The following is a 21,809-nucleotide window of genomic DNA, read 5'->3' as shown; positions in this document are numbered from 1 at the left end:
TGATATTACAACCAGAAGCTGGCTTGAATGTCAGTATTTTAAATGTGAAATACATGTCCCATGGCAGGCAAGTCAAACTTTTAAATGAAGACTGTGTCCTTTGATCAGGGGTAAGGAGATGATCATCAACCTTTAAAAATACTCTCTCCCTTTCTCCAACATGGCCATGTAAAAGGAAGTCACAGAACAGTGCTGCTTTTCTTTAATAGTATTCTCTTTTTGTTTCCCATTTCATTATTATTTTGGAAGAAACAGGACAACTGGTATGTCAAAAAGACTTTATTTCTCAAAAGGTGGCACATTGCTATCTTAGCCAATGCATAGCAGGGTCTGTTCTGCTGGAATATAGAGAGTCTGAGACATATTTAATATTTTCTCCATATTTTAAGAAGAACTGCAATGTTGGGGAGATTAGTACCCTCTTTATTACACTTTTAATAACACATATGATCTGTGTTTTCATGTATTTAGTTATGGCAACACCCCCTCAGATGCTGGCGCTTACAGATGCATGTTCAGTTGTAGAACAAGACCCTTGAAAGCCCCTTTCATCCCTTTTTGATATCACCTGATTTTTACCCAAAAAATCCTTACCTTGGCAGAGGAAGTTACCAAGGATGTGCTACACTCAGCCACCTGAAGGACACAGCGAAGTCTCAGCTGCTACGTCCTCTCCCTGCATTGCTCTGTGCCTCTGCTCCCTGTGTCAGCAGTGCTTCCACAGAAATACTGCATCTGGTTTTGTACCCAAGCATTCCTTTCTGGGCTGAGCCCAACTTCACCTGATCCAGTTGAAAGATCACTATGAAATAGTCCTGTGGGCCCACAGAACCCAGCTTAGTTTGCTAAGCACAGATACCTTGTGCAGCTGTGTTTGCTCTCCTGCTCTTTTCTAAGTAAATCTGGTTGCAAAAATAGCAGAGTTTTAGGGGACAAGATCCTCAGAGACATGAAGTCCAACTAGCAATGGGAACTGTGTCTGAAAAGCTTTGGAGGAGAAGTGCTGTGTAATTTTACTGAACTTCCAAGATGTAGCCAGATAGCAAAACAGAGTTATCAGTGAGGATCATCTCAGCTGGCTTCTGAGGAGGGACCCATATGCACTTGGGTGTCTGGCAGTAACGGAGCTGCCTTGGCTTCTGCAATGGGTATCAGAGGTCTAGTGTCTAATTCATTTGCATAAATATGCTTTAAGAGTCTTCCATGCATCTTCTTTTGTTGAAGACCTTTGCATGCAGCTGATAAATGTGACAGAGGTCTTAGAGAATCCTATTTCCTTAAACAGCTGGAGCCAGGCAGCATATGCTAAGGTATCCCTATTACCTGCTTTGGAAAAAGTGCATCTGGGTTCCACAAACTAGATCTGTATGAACTGAATTGAGAGCTCAGATACCCCTCCAACCTACAGAGTCCTACATGTTGGTGCCTAAAATTAGGTATCCTATTTGGCAGTGAAGACCACCCTAAATATCTACTGGTAGGCAGAGGTAGGAAGATGAAACTCATCTAAGGATATTAACAATGAGAAAGCAAGATTTAAAGGAAGACAAGTGAATCAGCTCCTTGTACCCCTGGCTCAGATGAAGGCTAAATTTGGAAATGGAAATTGTTTAGGTGATACATGGGTCTCTCTGGAGAAATGTCTCAGAAACCACTTTAGAAGAGATCAGAGGGTCTGGGGGTGAATTGTAAAGCAACATTTGAACCAAATGCTTCTTTCTAATTTGTGTGATGTGACTTAAAAGATGGAAAACCAACAGCTGGTGGTGTGAAAGATAGATATGAGGGAGATAAAAGAAGACTGTGAAGAAAATTGAGAAATAATTTTTATGCCTTTAATGTACATCACATTTAGGAAATTTGTGAGTTATCAATGAATAGTTAGGTTCTCAGAAACAAATAGGAAATAGCTGTGCCTTGTGTAAGACATTAGCAGTCTCTCTTACGTCTGAACAACTTTTCATAGGTAAAATTGCTTTAGCTGGCACGATTATCACTGTTCACTGCTGTATTCAGCATGCTGCTCAATGTGATAATGAGTGATGTCTTTTTTCCATCACTTCAATACAGGTATGCAATTTATTCTGCCAGTAAACACTATTATAATGTAAAATTTATAATACAATATCTTTCAATGCCAGTCAGCGTGATAGTTTGAAGGAACTCGAATGTGTCTGTTATGTATCAGAGCAAACAAACCCCACATTAACAACAAAGTTGCTTACTTGGCAGAATGGTGCAGCTGCCTTGCTTTGCTTGCTGGGGTGCATATATTAACATCAGCACTGCTCCCTGGAGTGTCATGGTCCCAAACACCCTCACTCTTTCTGTGCAGTCCTATCAGTGTCATGGGGAAGGTACCAAATGGAATGGGCACAGTGATGTCATGTTAGGCGTTTGGAGCACTAGGTTTACCTCTTAATATCCCCACAGCTCAAGCACGAGGTCAGCACAGCTGATGATCCTTGATGTTCTTAGCCAGATAAACTCTCACGTTAATCCCCCACATTTTAGTTGACAATACAAATAAATACTTTCTACTCTGTGTGTATGTGGGGGTAGTGTTCTTTCTTTCAAGAGCTTTTAGAATATATTCCAAATAATTTCCAATAATTTAAAAGCCTTTTAAAGAACAGGCTCTTCTTCCAATAATTGACAGGCAAGACAATACCAGAGGGGGAGGCGAGGTGGAGAGGGGCGGAGGTGTAGATTGCTCTATATAAAAGCTGCTAAATTATGTTGTCAAAATTATAGCAACATTTTTTTTTGCTCAAAAGCCTTGAAAAATCACACTCCTCCAGTCCCAGACTTCTGGCTTTTGTTTATTTTGTGCAACCAACCTAAAACTTCATGTCATGAAATCTGTTATAATTGGAAGTACTTGTTGGATTCAAAATCAGCCTAGGACCAGGAACCCAAACATGTGACTGAAAACATTGTCTCTATTTTTATGCATAACTACAAGAATAAAAAAATTTGGTTGCTGCTTGTGGTATCAGTGATGTGTAGGCTGGATCTTTGCTTTTGTCTTGTTTATTTCCCATTTTTTGACAAATTTTCTTGTGAAAAGTAACCTTTCTGGAGATCTGAAGAGTGCACTCTAAGCTGATGTGATAAGACACTTTTGACAGTGGGAAAGCCACTGACTACAGGCTCTTCAGTTGGGAACGATCTCCATTGAGAACAACATTCAGTAACTTGCTGAAACAGGAGTCTCAATAACTCTCAGTTCAGAGATCTTGTTTACTGACTTCTCAGTATCTCTTCTAAGTTATAAAATCCTTCCTTCCTTCCTTCCTTCCTTCCTTCCTTCCTTCCTTCCTTCCTTCCTTCCTTCCTTCCTTCCTTCCTTCCTTCCTTCCTTCCTTCCTTCCTTCCTTCCTTCCTTCCTTCCTTCCTTCCTTCCTTCCTTCCTTCCTTCCTTCCTTCCTTCCTTCCTTCCTTCCTTCCTTCCTTCCTTCCTTCCTTCCTTCCTTCCTTCCTTCCTTCCTTCCTTCCTTCCTTCCTTCCTTCCTTCCTTCCTTCCTTCCTTCCTTCCTTCCTTCCTTCCTTCCTTCCTTCCTTCCTTCCTTCCTTCCTTCCTTCCTTCCTTCCTTCCTTCCTTCCTTCCTTCCTTCCTTCCTTCCTTCCTTCCTTCCTTCCTTCCTTCCTTCCTTCCTTCCTTCCTTCCTTCCTTCCTTCCTTCCTTCCTTCCTTCCTTCCTTCCTTCCTTCCTTCCTTCCTTCCTTCCTTCCTTCCTTCCTTCCTTCCTTCCTTCCTTCCTTCCTTCCTTCCTTCCTTCCTTCCTTCCTTCCTTCCTTCCTTCCTTCCTTCCTTCCTTCCTTCCTTCCTTCCTTCCTTCCTTCCTTCCTTCCTTCCTTCCTTCCTTCCTTCCTTCCTTCCTTCCTTCCTTCCTTCCTTCCTTCCTTCCTTCCTTCCTTCCTTCCTTCCTTCCTTCCTTCCTTCCTTCCTTCCTCCCTTCCTTCCCTCCCTTCCTTCCTCCCTTCCTTCCTCCCTCCCTTCTCCCCCTTCCTTCCTCCCTTCCTCCCTTCCTCCCTTCCTCCCTTCCCTTCCCTTCCCTTCCCTTCCCTTCCCTTCCCTTCCCTTCCCTTCCCTTCCCTTCCCTTCCCTTCCCTTCCCTTCCCTTCCTTCCCTTCCCTTCCCTTCCCTTCCCCTTCCCTTCCCTTCCCTTCCCTTCCCTTCCTTCCCTTCCCTTCCCTTCCCTTCCCTTCCCTTCCCTTCCCTTCCCTTCCCTTCCCTTCCCTTCCCTTCCCTTCCCTTCCCTTCCCTTCCCTTCCCTTCCCTTCCTTCCCTTCCCTTCCCTTCCCTTCCCTTCCCTTCCCTTCCCTTCCTCCCTTCCTCCTTCCCTTCCCCTTCCTCCCTCCCTTTTACAGTTAAATAATTCACTCAAATAATTCACTCTAGAAGTAAGAAAATGGAAATTTTAATTAATTTTCTACTTGAAACATTCTGATGTATTCTTCTTTTCAGGTTATTTACTCTTTACATGCAGCATGCCAAGCTGCAATTAATTTCTTGCTATAGTCTTCATGTCCCATGAAGCCTGTATAGCTCAAGCATTTCATAATTCAAGATGCATTTGGAACATGACATGAAATACAACCAGGGTTTCTGTTTGCTCTTCCACAAGTTGCACCATTTATTAGCACTCTCCCTTCATAACAAGTCTAAATGATGAAGCTTCTGCAAAATCTATCTGACCAGCCACCTGTCTGTCTCCTCCATATCAAACCCAAAGCAAAGCTCAGTAGCTTGTGTGCACTTTCAGCTTTGGTCCTTACAGTGTTTCTTATTAAAGTGGGAGAACAAGCAACCCTCCAAAAAGGGGCTGAGAAAACAAGAATATGCCTTGCATGAACAGGAGGGAGAGACTGAGGTGCTTTTTCAGCTTATGGTGTTCAACTGTGCAACAGGCATTGCATGCTGTTGTGCTTTATGGCATCTTTCTGCTGGAAAGGCTAATTAAAAAAGAAGAGTAAATTTGATGACATTTCAATAAAACTACAATATTTTTATTATTTTGAAGAAACATTTTTAAGAGTAAACTGTGCGCTTTCATAAATATACTTATGGATGATACTGCATGAGTTGAAAGTCTTGATATTTTTGACAGGTAGATGAATAGACTGCGGTCTCTTCAAGATGCAAGACAAAGAAGAAATTGGTCTGGAGACCTGCTGAAGGAAGGGACTGTTTGGCACTCTTTGGTGCAATATGAGCAGCTCACCCTCCTATATATATCTGGGGTAATGTTTGTAGAATAGAATCACAGAATTGTACAATGTCCTGAGTTAAAAGGAGCCCTCAAGGACTTTCAAAGTCCAGTTCCTGACCCTGCACAACACAACCCCTAGTCACACCACCTGCCAGAGGCTGAACAAGCCAAGTGACCTTAAATGCTTCTCATATGGTTTCCCTCTAGACCCTTCACCACCTTTGTAACCCTCCTTTGGATGTTCTCTAATAGCTTTATGTCTTTCTTGTATTTTGGTGCCCAAAACCACAAGCAGGGTTCAGGGCTGCAACAGCACAGAGTGGGGGCAGTCACCTCTCTCCACCCATCATTCCAGAATTCCTGGGAGATTTTGCACAAAAGTAGTAGTATCCATGCACACACACACACACATATACATGTACAGGCACCTTTCCTGGGACTACAAAGAAAGTTTTTATCCACACTTTTGAGCATTGTGCTTCAGATTGATTTCATAATGAACCAACTTGTAAGAGCAATCCCTTACCCACAGAGGTAAATAAATCTCATTGTTTTGGTCAAATATGTGGATGCTTTCCATGATTTTTTTAACAATGATCCCAATTACCTAGCTTTCAGCAATGATCCTAATCTAATAGTTTATGTGCTAATTTTGACCAGTCTTCTGCTGTCAAATCCAGCAGTCTTTTAAAGGCAGGCAGTAAACTGTGTTTCTTCATAGCTGCTGTCCCATCTACCTGCTTTATTTTATGTCCTGATGAGGGAGTACTGCAAAGATCAATGGGATTTAAATAACTGTATTTTTTTGTCTCTATATTTAAATGTACACAGTATTTCAAAGCTAAATAATGCCCTGACGAGTGAAAACAGTGTCTAGCATGTAACTGAGAAACTAGTCTTGAATGGTATTGAATTTCTGGCCAATTCTGAGTTCTGTTTTCAGGTGTGGCAGACCTGATGTTGATGTTCCTGACACATTGGGTACAGATATCATTTGTTTTCCTCTTAGTCTTGCACTTAACCTAGCTCTGCCTGGAAACTGTCTCCAGTGTAAATGAGAGCAACCTTTGTTTTTCGCCTCAGGTTTCTGCATCTTGTGTTGTAAGCCAAAGCAGTCCCCGGTTGCCACTTTTGGAAGAGAATTAAAATCACATTGTGACTGATCCAAGAATCAGACCTGGAATGTGTAAGCCCGTTTTTGTCTACTCAAGTGCCAAGGCAACAAAGTATGACCTTTCTGAAATATTGAAAAATACATTTCCATATGTTCATGTATCTTAAGAATCGCTTTGTTACCTGTAAAAAACAGTTTGCCATCAATCTGTGAAGAATACTAGCCTTATTCCACTAAGTGCTACACTTCTCTCAGCAAAGAGTGCGGAGTATCTGAAAAAGAAGGATTATGATCAAGGAAGCACTTCTTTTGTAATGAGATTACTTCTAACATGATGCTATAATCATATGTGCAGAGTTACCAAATAATTTGCCTTTGCAGTAACTCTTATGACAGTAAGTACCAAAGTAATAATTTGTGTCTGCTACATTTTTCAAGCTGTTGTCAAACAGATAACCTGTCTACATGCTCAGAACTGGCATCTCCTGCTGTTCAGCTCAATGGACAAGGGGGTTTTATTCATGGAGGCACTCTCAGTAGAATATAGGTTGAGATTGTGCATGGAGGTGCTCTAGTACTTGTAGAAAAGCAGTATATTCTCTCTGAATAGCACTTACATTATATTAGCTACTGGAGATGAGTGTTTGCTTCTTTGTTTTCTTTTGCAATAACATCATTTTCTGTGCATAAATTCTATTCATGATTTATACTTTGATACTTCATTCTGTTTTGTTTTGTTGGGTTTTTTTATGATTGATTTTTTGGTTAGTTTGATTTAAATGCATTTTTTAAATAAGCCATCACTTTTTGTTTTTTATCACTGTAGATGGAGAAGTTAATAAGTTATTTCTCACCCATTAGCTCTGAAATGAATAAGATCTTCCATCAGATAAAATAAAGTGAGTCAAACTCAGTGCCATGATAGGTCACTTGATTAACCAGCAGGGAGAGCTGTTTCTTTAGTAAGAATCACCTGCTGGTCAAGATGAGGACTTAAAAATTCCTCTTCTTTAGATTAGGAATTTATGTATGAGATAAATCCAAACAAATACTACATACTGGAATAAAGCTGTGAACACCTGGAGGCTCCACTTTAAAAAGCCTCTGTTTGTTGCCCAACAAAAGGCTTTCAATGCAACTGTATCTATGCCATTTACCAAGTAGGAGGTGAGCAGAGGATTCCAATAGTTAATAACTACTCTTGCCTCTATTATGTCCCCTTCACCCATTTCTGGCATTCATTAAGGCTCGAATTTTTCAGCCGTTGTTCATATTAATCAGGACCATCAGATTCCCCAGGTTTAGCTGTGCATTGAAGTCTCTTCCAGTCTAGTGGCATCTAGTCTAGGGCTCATGAGCTTTCCTAGTGCTCACTTATTGTATCTTTGTTTGCTGGCTATGTTCTGACTACATTTTTAAATTAGGGACAGTCTTTTCCATCTCCTGTAATTCCAGGATAAGAAGAATTAAATAGTATATAAGCCATAGAGACTAATGTTTCCTAGACAAATTTCTGGTGCAGGCAATATTTTACATTTTGGAAGTGAAGGACTACCAAATATTAAACATTATGAATCAAATTTTCACCTCTCATTGAAATTAAATCAAAAGGGGGAATATGTCTGGATATGTCTTCTCCCAAATAACAAATGACAGCATGAGATGAGATGGCCTCAAGTTGCACCAAGGATGGCTGAGTTCAGAAAAATTATTAAAAAAAGCTATATACTATTAAAAATTATTAAGAAATTTTTTTTCACTAGTGGGGTTGGCAAGCATTGAAAGAGGCTTCCCAGACAAGTGGTGGAGTTGACATTTCTGGAGGTATTTGAAAGATGTATAGAAGTGGCATTTGTGGCTATGGTTTATTGGTGGACTTGGTAGTGCTGGGTTAGCAGATGGACTCAATGATCTTAGAGGTTTTCTAACCTAAATGTTTCTATAATTCTGTGATTTAATAATTCTAAGTTAATAGTTCTCCTCTCCTGCTTTTTTTTTCTCTGATGCAGAATTTCATTAAATTAATTCAGGATTTTTTAAAAAAAATATTACCCTAAATAGCAATTATTTTTTGAGTTCTGTTTTCTAACATTTTACAAGATAGATTTCTTGGTTCCAAGTAAAGATTTCATGTTTATATTTTCTTTATGACAGTTTTATAAAGGATTTTGTTTTTAAGCATTAATTGTTTGGTTTTTGAGTAGTTTTTTATGATACACTCTCATCTCAGATGATCTACATTATAATTAGCACCTAAAATTTAGCCTCAGCAGTGGTACCAATATAGAACATTGCATTCTGAATGCTCACTTTAAATTATAACCATTTTTGACAGCTGTGCTGCTAAGCATTATCTAAGCAAAGTAAATGTATAGGGTATTCAAGTGTGTGTGTTGATGTTTTTAAGCCCAGTCACTCAGAATTGAAGCTTTTTCTCAAGCATGAACTGAACTGGTTTGCTGTATATTCTGTACAGCATCTCTATGCTCAGTTATATGACACAGGCTGGTTTCCTATAAAAGTGTCTACTACTAGTAGGAAGTGCTACTTCCTACTGCTCTCAGGTGTTATGGCAATTGAGGACTCACTTTTTGTTATGGCAGTGAAACCTCCATAGCACTGATGACTTCCAAAGAGAGCATATTAAAGGAAATACCACTTTCCATTAATCATAAAACAATCATGTTCTTTTGCTAGATGAGACCAAGCTGATGATGCTTCTATACACTGGTGTGCATTGTGCTTTTCTGGTTAAAAAAAATGACCTCAAATGTGTGTAGCATAAACACTGAGAGATTTCTGGCTATGTAGGTGAAGCTGGTGATATACCAAAACAGGTAATTTTATTGACTGTTTTGCTATCTTTGACAGGTGCCCTATAAACATGTACTGCTTATTGCTTATAGTTCAGCTTATTGGCTAGGAATCAAAATTTACAGGACCAAATCCCACACTTTGAGAGCTTTGCTCCTTTGAGGCCACTCAGGTGGCTGAGAGAAAAATGCACACCTTCTAGGACTGGCAGAGACGTGGGAAAGGGTAATTATTTCCAGCTGTGCCTCCCAAGAACCAACCCATAATGCTGACTTTTAGAAAGCAGTGAGTATGTGCTGCCAAGTATGTTTTAGTGGCACATGAATGTTTTTTAAAGTTGCTGCTTGCTGTTAGCCTTGGAGGCTTTTAAACTACTTCATATTTAACTATCATAGCATCTCTCCATCTCTGGAGACTCATCTTTGACCTTCTGTTTTTGGAAGATGAAAACTGGTTTGGGTTTCTTATTTGTCTGCTGAAATCAGGGGAATTGGTAAAGTGCTATAAAATTGGAAACTTGGACTTTATCTTCCATTTACAAAGAGGAACATTTCTATTTTTGTTCACCAGGGAAGGCAACATTTGCAGCTTACTGGAGGAAGAGGCCAGATCTACTCAAACATGTTGAGAGGCACAAATTCATGGAGTGACCAGTTTATGGAACAGGGTGAAGGATGGAAAACAAGATAATTGTGCCAAAGGAAATTATTTCAATCACTCTGTGTGCCTTGAAATGCTCTGTATAAACTTAAAGGTGGGAGAATGGAGAAAAGAGAGAAAGAGGCTTTCTGCTTTCTTAACTGCATTGTAAATACAACAGGGATAGCGATTTACAGTCTTGGTGCTTATGATCTGTAAGCCAAATGTTGAAGTCTTCTGTGTTTCAGACATTCCTACTTGCTTCATACAAGAGTTCACATGTGAGAGACAGAATAACACCACTTGCTAAACTTCAGGGACACGTAGTAATAAGTATTCAATTTTCCTTGTTTCCCAAACTACTGGTGTAGCAATAGGCATCCATTCTGGTCAGTAAAGCCTCTGAGTTTGTGCACCACTATTATTTTCCTCTGGAGTCATTCCACTGTAGAAAATTCCATGTTTTTGTCTCTTTGTATCATTACAGTTGTGAAATACGTGCCTGGATTGGTGAGCTCCAAGTCAGATTTTCTGCTCCTTTATACTGCTTTTCATGCCTTTCACCTTTACTGACTTCAGTAGTGCACAAACTCAGAGGCTTTACTTAAATGGACAAATTCTCTTTGTGTTGTGATGAAGGCCTTGGTGTGGCTTTGGGTGAAGATGAATGTCACTGAGGTCAAGATGTGCTCCATCATTATCTCTGATGTAACAGTGGGAAGGAAACAATCATAACTACTCAGTTTTTTGACAGTTGGTATGATGTCGGTGTTGCTTGGTGCGTTATGCCACTAGATGCAGACCTGAGGTAGGATGAACCAGGAGGGATGGTGAGCACCCTTGCTGGAGCTGACAGTTGTCAGAAGAAATGTTTGTTGGAAACAAATGATTGTCTCAACTTGCTGGTGACCTTAACTTGCTCTTTATAAAACACAGCTTGACTGATGCACAATTGTATCCTGAGAAATTTGTTTGCTCAAATTTTAAAAGAAAGAGTTCTTTTGTTTGTTTGTTTGGTTGGTTTTTTAAAAAAATCTGTTACTTTTGGTACAGTAAAGGCAACAAAACTGAGAAATTTGTTTACTGAAATTTTAAAAGAAAGAGTTATTTTGTTTGTTTGTTTGTTTGTTTGGTTTTTTAAAAAAATCTGTTACTTTTGGTACAGTAAAGGCAACAGAACATTGTTCAAATGGAGTACCTCTTGATACAAAAAAATGAATCAATTTCTTACAGCAATGTCTGTCTCTCTAATGGAAACTCCCAGAATGGATGGACTTCTGTTTCTTGTTGCAAGTGTTAGCTATCATGTAGAGGAGCTACGCTCTATCAGAAGTCATGCCTAAGCCTGTTATTCCAAGGAGACAATTTTTTATAAAGACGCGTTTTCTTATTTTAAAGTCTTGGTAAATAAACACATAAAGAAAAGGGTTCATGCAGAGACATGGCTGGCTGTAATTCTGGGTAGGAATGTATGATGCTAGTTTACTTCATTTTGTTTCAGAGAAGGGGACAGAATTAGTCATGAGCAACAAATCTATACAAAGTCATTTATCAAGCTTTGCTGGTGTCACTGTGATATCCTTGAAAGCAGACCGTTTCATTTCTTACTCTGATGTGGAGGAGAGTCTGCTGTTCTCAAACACTGAGAAAGGCAATGTGCAAACAGCTGGCACTAGCTTTTAGTAAAAATTCTGGAATGTGCTAACACAGGAATAGAGCGTCTACAAATTATTTTGACATTATCACACAGAGGTCAGCTTCCCTTTATTGATTGTGCTGCAAGATTTTACTGTCTTTTCATCATCTTACTGAAGATCTCAGACACTTAAAAGTGCATGGTCAATAGATGGCAGCAAGTCATTTAGCTTGACTCTTACCTCTTCTGGGCAATCCTCTGCACAATCAGTGCTCACCTTTTAAGAATACACCTCCTTCTTTGCAATTCTAAAGGCTGCAATGAGATGTGTAAACCAATGACAGTTAATCATATATTTCATCAAAGAAATACCCTGTTGCAGATATCTGGTGTGCCTGTTTTTTCAACCCCATTCACATTATAGTTTAACCTTCATGGTTCTTCAGTCCAACAATTATAAACTCCTTTAATTGGGATCCAGAGTGATAAGAATTAATGATTGCCTGTGGAAATGCTTTATCAAGGCACAGCAGAGGAGATGGTGCTAGAAGGGAACCTCTACACCTTACATAGTTACCCTGATGAAGACCTTACATGTTGTCATAGCAGTGAGCGAAACTGGTAGGAAGAGAAAGTTGATGTCAGGAATTTATTGAATAAAGAAAAAAGAAGCACTTAAAAGGAGCTGAAAATAATGCTGTTCACAGAAATTCTCCTTCCAGGAACTGCAATAAAATTCATTATATCTCCCAAACTGACCGCAGTTCCCAAAAGGAGTTTTCATCTTTTAGTTTAGTTTAGGAGCTTTGACACCAGGATTCTCCAGTCATAGTGCTGCCTCTGACACCAATCTTTTGTGCAGCTTTGAAAATGGATGAGAAAGTCTTTTCATGAAATCACTAGGAATCTAGCAAGCAAACCAGTATATGACCCTACACAGTCTTTCTCCTCTGTAATCTTTACTGTTCCCTGATATTCCAATATAACTGTCTTAGAGCAAGAAATTAATGTGAAGGAAGATGTGGGAGGGGCATGCTGGTTTTACTATTAATCTCTTGCAAAGCTAATTGTGATTACAGTATAAAATAATTATTTCCTTGGTGATATTGCAAAATCAAGCAACTGGAAAATCATTGCCAAACTTTAAAATATTCTAGGACTACCTTTTTGCTGAATGATTGCTGGTGTTTTGCTTTGAGTAGATATGTGCCTGATAATTATACTGACAATATTGATGCCTTTGAATGTTTTCATAGAAAGTTAAAATCCATTTGAGAAAGGGTAGGTAATACCACATTCTAAAATTAAAGATGTGAAGATAAAACCTTGAGTTTCACTGTTTAGTTATTAAAAATGCATTTATTTAAGAGAAGTCTGAGAAGTATGTTTTACATCCTCATTTTATTTTATATATGTATCTTACTTTTACAGCTGTTCTAAGGATTTGATACTTTAAAGATTTATAAAGCCAAGCTATATAAAGAATATCTGAAAACAGAATCAATAATTTCTTACATAACTAAAGTAGCAGCATTACTCTGGAGATCTTAAGGCATATATTCAAATGTTGATTAATATAGGACCTTTGTGAGGAGAATAATTATTAATGTGTTCATATTATCAGTGAGTAAACTAGTCACAGAGCATATTCTAACACTGCTGGGAATGCACTAATAACTCCTACTTGAGCAAAAAACTTCTGGTTTGGTAGATGAGGGGAAGGCAGTGGAAGTTGCTGACCTTAATTTAAGTAAGGTCTCCCATAAGATCCTCACAGACAAGCTGATGAAGTATGGGCTGGATGAGCAGACAGTGATTATAAACTGGCTGAGTGGATGGGCCCAGAGGGTGATGATCAGTGGCATGAAATTGGAGGCCAGTAACCATCAGTGTAATCCAGGAGTCAATAGTGGGTCCAGTCCTATTTAAAATCTTTGTTAATTATGGGGAAGATTGTGCCCTCAGCAAGTTTGAAGATGACACAAAGCTGGGGGGAGTGGCTGGTAGGTGCTGCCATCCAGAGAGGCCTCATCAGGCTGGAGAAATTGGATGACAGGAACCTCATGAAATTCAACAAGGAGAAATGCAGGCCTGCTCCTGGGGAAGAACAATCCAAGGTACCAGTGTATGCTGGGGGCTGCTCTGCTGGAAATAAGTTTGACAGAAAAGAACTTGCAGGGTCCTGGTGAGCACCAAGTTGAACATCAGCCCCCAGTGTGTCCTTGCTGCGAGGAGGGTGAGAGGAGTCCTTGTCTGCTGTAGGCAGAGCACTGACAGCAGGTTGAGGGAGGTGATCCTCCTCTTCTGTCAGCGCTGGTGGGCCACACCTGGAGTGCTGTGTCCAGCTCAGGGCTCCACATAGGAGAGACAGGGATATATGGGGGGAGACTGAGATAGCTGGGAGAGTTCAGCTTAGAGAACAAAATCTTGGGTGGAGAATGTCAATGTGTAGAAATACCTGAAGGGAGGGTGCAAAGAGAATGGGCCAGGCACTATTCAGTGGGGCCCAGTGACAGGATCAGAGGCGGTGGCCAACACTGAAACACAGGAGGCTCCCTCTGAACATCAGGAAACACTTTTTTTCCTGTGAAGGATGCTGAGCAGATGTTGCCCAGAGAGGTTGTGAAATCTTTCTCCCTGGAGATATGTAAAAGCTGTCTGTACATGCTCCTGGGCAGGTGTCTCTAGGTGGGTGTGCTTGAGCAGGTGGTTGAGTCACGTCACCTCCTGAGGTCACGCCCAACCTCAAACATTTTGTGGTTCTAACTAGGATTCCTTACTCAGTCTTTCTCTAACATCACATGCTCTATAAAATCCATATGAACCTGGATATTTTTCTTGCTGTGTTTCCATGTCTCTTACTCTATTCATGATCTGAAGTAATATATAGATTTTTAGGATAAGTTATTTCTCTTTCCTGCTCAGAGTTGTACTGTTTCTTCTTTGCATTTCCTGCTTCCACAGTGGTTTTCTGCCTTCCCTGTCTTCTTCCTTCATCTGTGTGGATTAATTTTCCCTATCATGATATTTTTGGCTGCTCAAGGTGCCCACCCTGCCTTTCTTTTTCACTCCTCTCTTGCCTGAAAGCTCAAATCTCATATCTACCATCACAACTGTTTTCTTCCTTCAACAGCAGAGATCATATCTCCAGTCTGTCCCTCCCTCTATCCCACTCCACTTTCCCCATCCCTGCTATTAAGTCTCCTTCACATTTTTTCCTAAGCTTTTGCTCATCTCTCCTCCTGCCCCCTATATGGAATATCTTGTAAACCCATCATCCCAGCTTTGCCACTAAACAAGATTTCAGAAATAATTAAAAAATGGATAAACACAAATATTTCCCACAGTAGCATAAGCACTGAGTGTAGGAAAGGTTGTGCTATTATGATTATATTGAAAAATAAAACCTGTCTCTGGTAGTGTCAGTATGTCTGGTAGCTTCAATTTCTCTCAAATCACACTGATATCTGCTTCTTTTTTTGTGTGTTGCGGAGTGCCTCTGGCTTCTGCTGGTCTCCTGGGAGAAGGAGGAGGGCTTAACATGAGCAGTATGGTTTGATATGAGCAGTCTGGCTTTGCCAGCTGAAGATTAAATAAATGCCCCTTCACTTGTCCCCTAGGACATCTTTGTTGTGACTTCTGACATGGCACTGTGGAGGTTATTATTATCACCAATTTTATCACATCTTTGACAAATAGAGCCCCCTCTCACCTGCAGGTTACTTTTACCTGTTTGTCTCTTCTGAAGATGCAGTGGTAAAGTCCCAGAGTGTGGTGTAAACTGAAGCCTTTACTACCCCTGTATGTGATTGTTTTAAGAGAATTCCTTTGTGGGATTCTGTCCCCCACTGTTTGGAGTTTTTTGATATGATTCTCTCTCTCCCACACACACAATGACTCCTAGTCTTGCAGTTGATATTGATGGATTGGTTTTCATGTTGTATTTCTTTTCTTTTTTGACCTGTGAGTGACCTGAGTCCTTGTTTTTGTCTGTCAGGATAGACCTTCAGGCAGCTGCTATACTACAGACATCAGATTAATTGCTCTTTTTATCAGCATTTAGAGATGTAAATTTGGGGGCAACCTTAAACAATTTGCAGCTCATCAGGAATCCTGGAAATAGGGAACTATGGAAGGAGACTGTTCCATTATAAAGAAATATGGGGAACCTTTCTTTTGCCTCTGACAATCCTTCTGACTTTCAAATGCTGGGTCAGTGTTTAATCAAGCACCAGTTCTGTGAAAACTCACATGAAGCACATGAATCAGTTTACAGTATACACCGGCAAGGGCACCCTGGAATTTTGGTAGGGTCGGAGCCCAATTTAAGAGTAATCCTACTGACCACTGGATGTCACTGCGACACTGCAGGAATGAAAATTAAGGCTAGGATTTTCGAAAGTATCCAAAGAGTTTTGAGAGCAAGAGTCCTTATGACTCTTTCAACTTTGGGAATTTTCCTAAAATTAGCTGTTAGCCTACATGGCGCTGTTGAATAGTGAGCTTTAATTTTGAGAGTTAGACACTCTAATCTATCAAAAAAGTGTATGAATTAGTGTCACTAAAAAGCATGTGTGTATCTCAGAAAGGGGATTCCCAAAAGGGATTCTAGTTATACTATTTTCTGTCATTGATACAGTGAGGATTTTGATGATAAATGAAATTAAATTATATTGTTCAAATTTTAAAAAAGCAGGACTGATGGAGATTTCAAGAATTTAGTTAATCTACTCCACTTTAGAGCTGGAATCAGATAATGTCAATGCTAGTTTAATTTACTCTTACTATCTGCAGTTATTTCATAAGCTCATCAGAAAAGAATACTGATTTCTTTATTGTTATTTCAGATCATGATTTACAAACTTTCTATTCTTGTTCTTCCCTTTTTCAAAGATGCAAAGAAAGCAAATAAATAGTTGTAAGGACATACACTGCCATAAAAAACAGTACACATAAAATATACATATACACATAAAACAGCTATATTATGTAATAATAGTAAAAAAAATTGGATTCCACTAAGTAAGGAAAAGAGGAACATGGGACATTGGACTACTTAGCAAATGGCAGAAAATGGAAAAATGAAAAATGAAGATATACATTGAACAGGTCACTTGAATTTGAGACGATTCTTTCACCTTTCACCTTTAGGTGAAAGGAAACCTTACTTGGAGAGTTGTAGAAAAGGCTGATGATAGTAACAGAGCACTTACTGTGGAGAGACCTATGGGACTTAAATTATGAGTGATTCATAAATATGAAAGTCAAGTTTGGTCTTTAGTTAAGATTGTGGTGCAGGTGGGTGTCAGGTCTGTGCCCACCCAGCACACACAATCCATGAATTCCTCTCATGCTGCAGGAACATCCCAGCCAGCCTCCAGATATGTCAGGGCTTGCTTGAGGCAGTGGCCAGCTTGAAACCAGAAAACCTTCACACCTGAGTATTTGAATATTATGTGTGCCCAAACAAAACAATCTTGGACAGTTTTTGACCTTTCCTAAAGCAGCTCCTGTTTTTATCCTTAAAGTTTGAAATTCCTGTATTTTCAATGAAGATGATTTTTGCTTGTTTTATGTTGGCTCAGGTGTTTGCTTTCTGCCTTGATTCTTCCACTGCAATATAGGTAGCAGAAGTAATTTTCTAACCATAGAAACAATGGCAGATTTTTAAGGCTAAGTAATGACTTTCATACTCTCTCTTCATTACTTTTTATTCACCTTCAGAAAACGGTGAATACTGCCATGACTTAATTATTATATGACTGCCAAGATTCTGAAGTTTCTCTCTAATTTCTCCTTGGTAAAATTAGAGCAATTTATGCAAGTATAAATTGATGTACCTCCACTAGAGTTTTTGGCCTATGTACTCCACTAGAGTATGTTGCTGTGTGCTTTAAAATGTTTTAAGAGTAGCTGCCACAACAGAATCTCCTAGATTAGCTAGTCTAAAGGATAATTACTTGACATGATGCTTATTAGCAGAATTTCACAGATGGTCAAGCCTGAATTTTATTAATTGCTCAAGTTAAGCCAGAGTTTGTTCATAATTAATGATACAGTAGTAAAAATTTTTCTCAGCTCAGAAGTTGAATAAACATGACCCTCTAGAAGGGAAGCCAAAACTGAGATGCTGAATATTTATTGCTGGATTACTGAACATAGATTCAATACTAAATTGTTTGATGAAAACTAGACCCTTGTGGGTCACACGCCACAAACAGCCTGAGCTAGAAAGTAGATTAAGGGTTAAAGTTAGGGTTCAGTAAAAGAGAGAGCCTAGAGATGTGGCTGGGAATGGGGTTGCAAATGGACATCCTAAGGAAGGTCAGGGGAGCCAAGAGATTTGTGCTCAGAGAACATTTGTGTTGTGGGTCAGAGGTGGGGTCTTAGTCCAGACCCAAGATGGGGAGTAGGATTCAGTTTGGATTTGGACTGAATGGAAGGGAGAGCCTAGAGGTGTGGTAGGAGTGGTGCTTAAAATGGCAGAAAAAAATGTTTCATCTGAATGAAAGAGATTAATGGAAGATAAAGAGGTCTCAGGACCTTTTATTCAAATGGAGGAATGGGCAGTATTTATATTTATAAAAGAAAACAATAGGAATATTGGACAGAAACTATTTTAGAAAAGGTTCTATTAAATGTCAGTGCCATTAAAGCACATAACCAGATTATACTGTGTTTTGACTGTTTTTATACTGTGAAAATGATGGAGGACTTGCCTTGTAAAAATAATAAGAGAAATTATTATGGGGAGTTTGTAGAAAAGAAGAAATATATACAGTTTCTTTCATGAGATGGTAGAAGTAGTAAATCTGCTATAGGCAATGCTTTTCCATCATATGTATTTGGTCTTCTTTCGTATTTGTTCTAACTTCCTATATTCTGATCAGGTTTTAAAGGGCTGCCAGTTCAACAGAAAATATAAATTTTGTTTCTATAAGTTATGCTGCACCTGAAAGCACAAATTTCTCATGCAGAAATTCTTCAGATTGAATGCTATATATCTAAAGAAAGGCTGGGAGGGAAGGAGTGGAAAGATTTTTGAAAAGCTTTTAGAACCATTACTTTAGTACAGAGTTCCCTTCTTTCTTGGAAGAGAATAACAGCATTTTGCCAGAAAAGATTCCCCCATAAATGAGCACCTGTAAATTTTCAAGCTGACACTTCCCAGCCTTTAAAATACACTATTTAGAGACAGTTGTAATTATCTCCCAAACAAGCATTGCAGTTCTCAGCTATCCCAATAAGCCAGGGTGTGACTATGGGCAATGGAATTCCCTAAAAGCCATGGAAGATTTATAGTAGCAGTCAAATAGCAGCATTTCCTTTGCAGGTTTGGTAGGTGCAGCATAAACACAACTATCCTTTGCCCATGCAAGTGCTTTTCTTAAGCTTTTTGTCTTTTTCCAGTCCTGGCTGATGCCAAGACAGAGTAGCAGCTATCACATGTTTTGATGGAGGGTTTGGCAGCTTCCTTACAGACCTGTAGGGCAGCTTAGCTTTAGAGTCCTTGGAGTGATATGGAGGCAGTGAGTCCTCGGGTGGTCCTTGGGGCTGTAGTCTGGCACTGAGTAGAGCAGGAGCTGTTTCATTATACTGTGCACTACAGGGACTTAGGTAACTCTTTCCCTGTGTAAGGAATGAGTGAATGAACTAATTAATCATTAATTTCATGCCTCTCAAGTGTGAAGTTGTCTGACACTCGCAAAGCCAAGGAATTGACTCTGCTCTCCTTTACACCTTGTTTAACCTAATGAAACAGCAATGCTTTTTTTCTTTTAATATAGGAGAGAGCTCAGAATGGGCCTTAATAGCTTTCAAATCACCTTAAAGGGAAAGCAACCTTCCCCCAGAATTTATTCAGGAGACATTACAGAGAAACAAGCTCTGTGTTCTGCTTCAGATCCTGAAGCACGTTGATCCCCAGAGCTGCCATCATGATGTGATTTAAGTACTTATTTGCTCAAATAAGGTGTCCCTTCTGTCAGCCAAAGGAAATTTGACATTTGGTTGCCACAATCAAGTTAGGAACAGAATTCTTGTTTGGAGTATATGGAAGAGTGGTGACTGATGGCTCAGAACCATATTATGACTTACATTATAGAAGTCTGCAGATGGCCTCAACCAAGATTTTCTACTTGCTGTTTTTGGGTTTTGGTCACATGTGATTATTTCTGAGGTTCTGCCCAGTGTGCAAGGGTCAGTTCTGCAGCTGGTGGCTGTTACAGCCTGCAAAAGCAGGTGGGTGAGGGCTGGTGGTGCCATACCATGTAGGGTATGTCTCACCTGTCTTGGGTTCCTGTCTGCTGCTCTGGTCTGTTGGATGTGTCGCCTGAGCACCTTTCAGCCAAGAAGAATTCATAAGCCAAGTGCTGACTAGACACCAGACTCATGCAAAGGAGGAACATGGGCTAATACTGGGTTTATCACAGATTCATAGAATCACAGAATGGTTAGGGTTGGAAGGGATCTTAAAGTTCATCTATTTCAACCTCCCCATCATGCGCAGGGATGCCATTCACTAGATCGCATTGCTCAGGGCCCCATCCAGCTGTCCTTGAACACTTCCAGGGTTGAGGCATCCACAGCCTCTCTGAGCAACCTGTGCCAGTGCCTCACCATCCTCTGAGTAAGGAATTTATTCTTAACATCTAGACTAAACCTGTCCTTTTTCCAGTTTAAAACCAGTGCCCATTGTCCTGTCACTATCTGACCATAAAAAAACAAACAGACAAATCCCTCTCTCTCCTTTTTATAAGCAACCTTTAGGTACTGGAAGGTTGCAGGTTTCCCTGAAGTCTTCTCTTTTCCAGGCTGAGCAACCCCCAGCTCTCTCCGCCTGTCTTTGGATGGAGGGATTTTCTGTCCCTCTGATGATGTTCATTGCCCTTCTTTTGACCCATTCCAGCAGGTTTGGGTGATGTGTAGCTAGATTAAATATTTCAAAAGCAAAGAACAAAAAAATCTTGTCTCAGGTTTTCTCACTGCTTCAATGGAAGAGAGTATGATGATATACTTTAAAGCATGATCAAATCACCCCTTGGTGAAGCCTGGACCCCTGGCTGGTGCTACTTTGTTCCAGGCACTTTTCCAGTATCCCTCCTGAAGATGGGAAGGCAAGGGATGCAGAGGGTGCAGTGGCTCTCCTTGTGCTCTGGCCATGCTCTAGTCTGATTGCAGTCGAGATTTATGGGGATTTAGGCAAGCTTTATGTCCTTTGCACTCAGTGTCTCAGATGGAAATGAGATTTCATCCTCACAACTTCCTATGTTTTCATTTCCTCATCAAATATTTGTTTGTTTGTTTGTTTAGTCCCCTCCCTTGAAAATCTGCTTATGTTTTGTATATTTATTCTTCCTGGCAGGTGCTTAAGAGACTGGTTGAGTAAATGACAAGACATAACTGAGCTTTTCTCTGACTGTCACAATCCTCAGGACATACAAGGTCAGGTCTTCGCTGTAGAAGCAGCTGACTTAACAAGGTACTAATTTACTTCAAGGAAAGAGATTACTGATCACAGTAGATTTCTACAGCAGATGAATATGTAATTAAGAATGAATAATTGATTAAAAGTATTCAGCCTTACTATCTGCTTACAGTAAGTCTGTGAGTATTTCAGAATGTTCTTATGTTTGTCATTAGATAGCTTCTGCTATCTCCTTGTCTTAGATTTATTTCTCTGACCTTCTTCCTGAACTAAAATTTGGCTGTATCACTCCAAGAGTGGACAGGTGTGAAAACTCTTATTTTGCATGTATAGGCTAAAAATAAGATTTATAAAGCTTTTCAAAACATAATTTTAAATATTTTTTCCATAGTTGCTTAGCATTAGTCCATGAAAAGGGAATGTAAGTACAAAATGAACCCTTTAAGAAGAGTGGCAGATAATAAACAGAGCATCTGTACTATGCTTTCTGGCCAGAATTTCTGAAAAATGGTATTTTATATGTGTGTTGTTTTCTTTTTTTTACTTTTAAATTAGACATCTAAAAATTGATGTAGGAATATCCAGTGAGAACTGTCAAACTTTCTGCTGTGGCTTAACATCCAGACAGTTAAATCCTACACAGTTGCTTGCTCACTTGTCTCCTCAGTAGAACAGGGGAGAGAATTAGGGGAAAATAAATCCTGGGGAGAGATAAAGGAAGTTAAATAACAGAAAAATGTAAAGAAAAAGACTACTATTACTCCTCCTTCTATTGATAAAATAACTATATTACAAAGCAAGTGATGCACAATGAAATTGCTTACCACCTGCTCAGTGATCCCCATCCATTTCCTAGGTGAGCAGCCACCCTCAGCCACCTTTCACACTAACCTATACACCAGGCATGGCATTTTATGGTGTGGAATATCCCTTTTTGCAGCTGAGGTCAGCTGTCCTGGCTGTG

The 21,809-nt window shown here is 39.7% G+C and overlaps 1 long non-coding RNA gene across 2 annotated transcripts in view; it reads left to right on the top strand.

Moving 5' to 3' along the window:
• LOC111922912 (uncharacterized) overlaps positions 1-12,742 on the top strand; it is a 29,545-nt gene extending 16,803 nt beyond the window's left edge. For both annotated transcript variants that reach the window (XR_015284125.1, XR_015284124.1), the window contains exons 3-5: positions 5,114-5,246; positions 6,299-6,401; positions 9,714-12,742. This is a non-coding gene — a long non-coding RNA (uncharacterized LOC111922912). The remainder of the gene's footprint in view (positions 1-5,113; positions 5,247-6,298; positions 6,402-9,713) is intronic.
• Positions 12,743-21,809: the final 9,067 nt, after the last annotated feature.

This window comes from Cyanistes caeruleus, chromosome 3 (genome assembly GCF_971803275.1).
Source record: "Cyanistes caeruleus chromosome 3, bCyaCae1.hap1.1, whole genome shotgun sequence".
Classification (NCBI taxonomy): Eukaryota; Metazoa; Chordata; class Aves; order Passeriformes; family Paridae; genus Cyanistes; species Cyanistes caeruleus.
The sequence above is the reverse complement of the archived record's forward strand: the minus strand, read 5'-3'. Positions and strand labels throughout refer to the sequence as shown.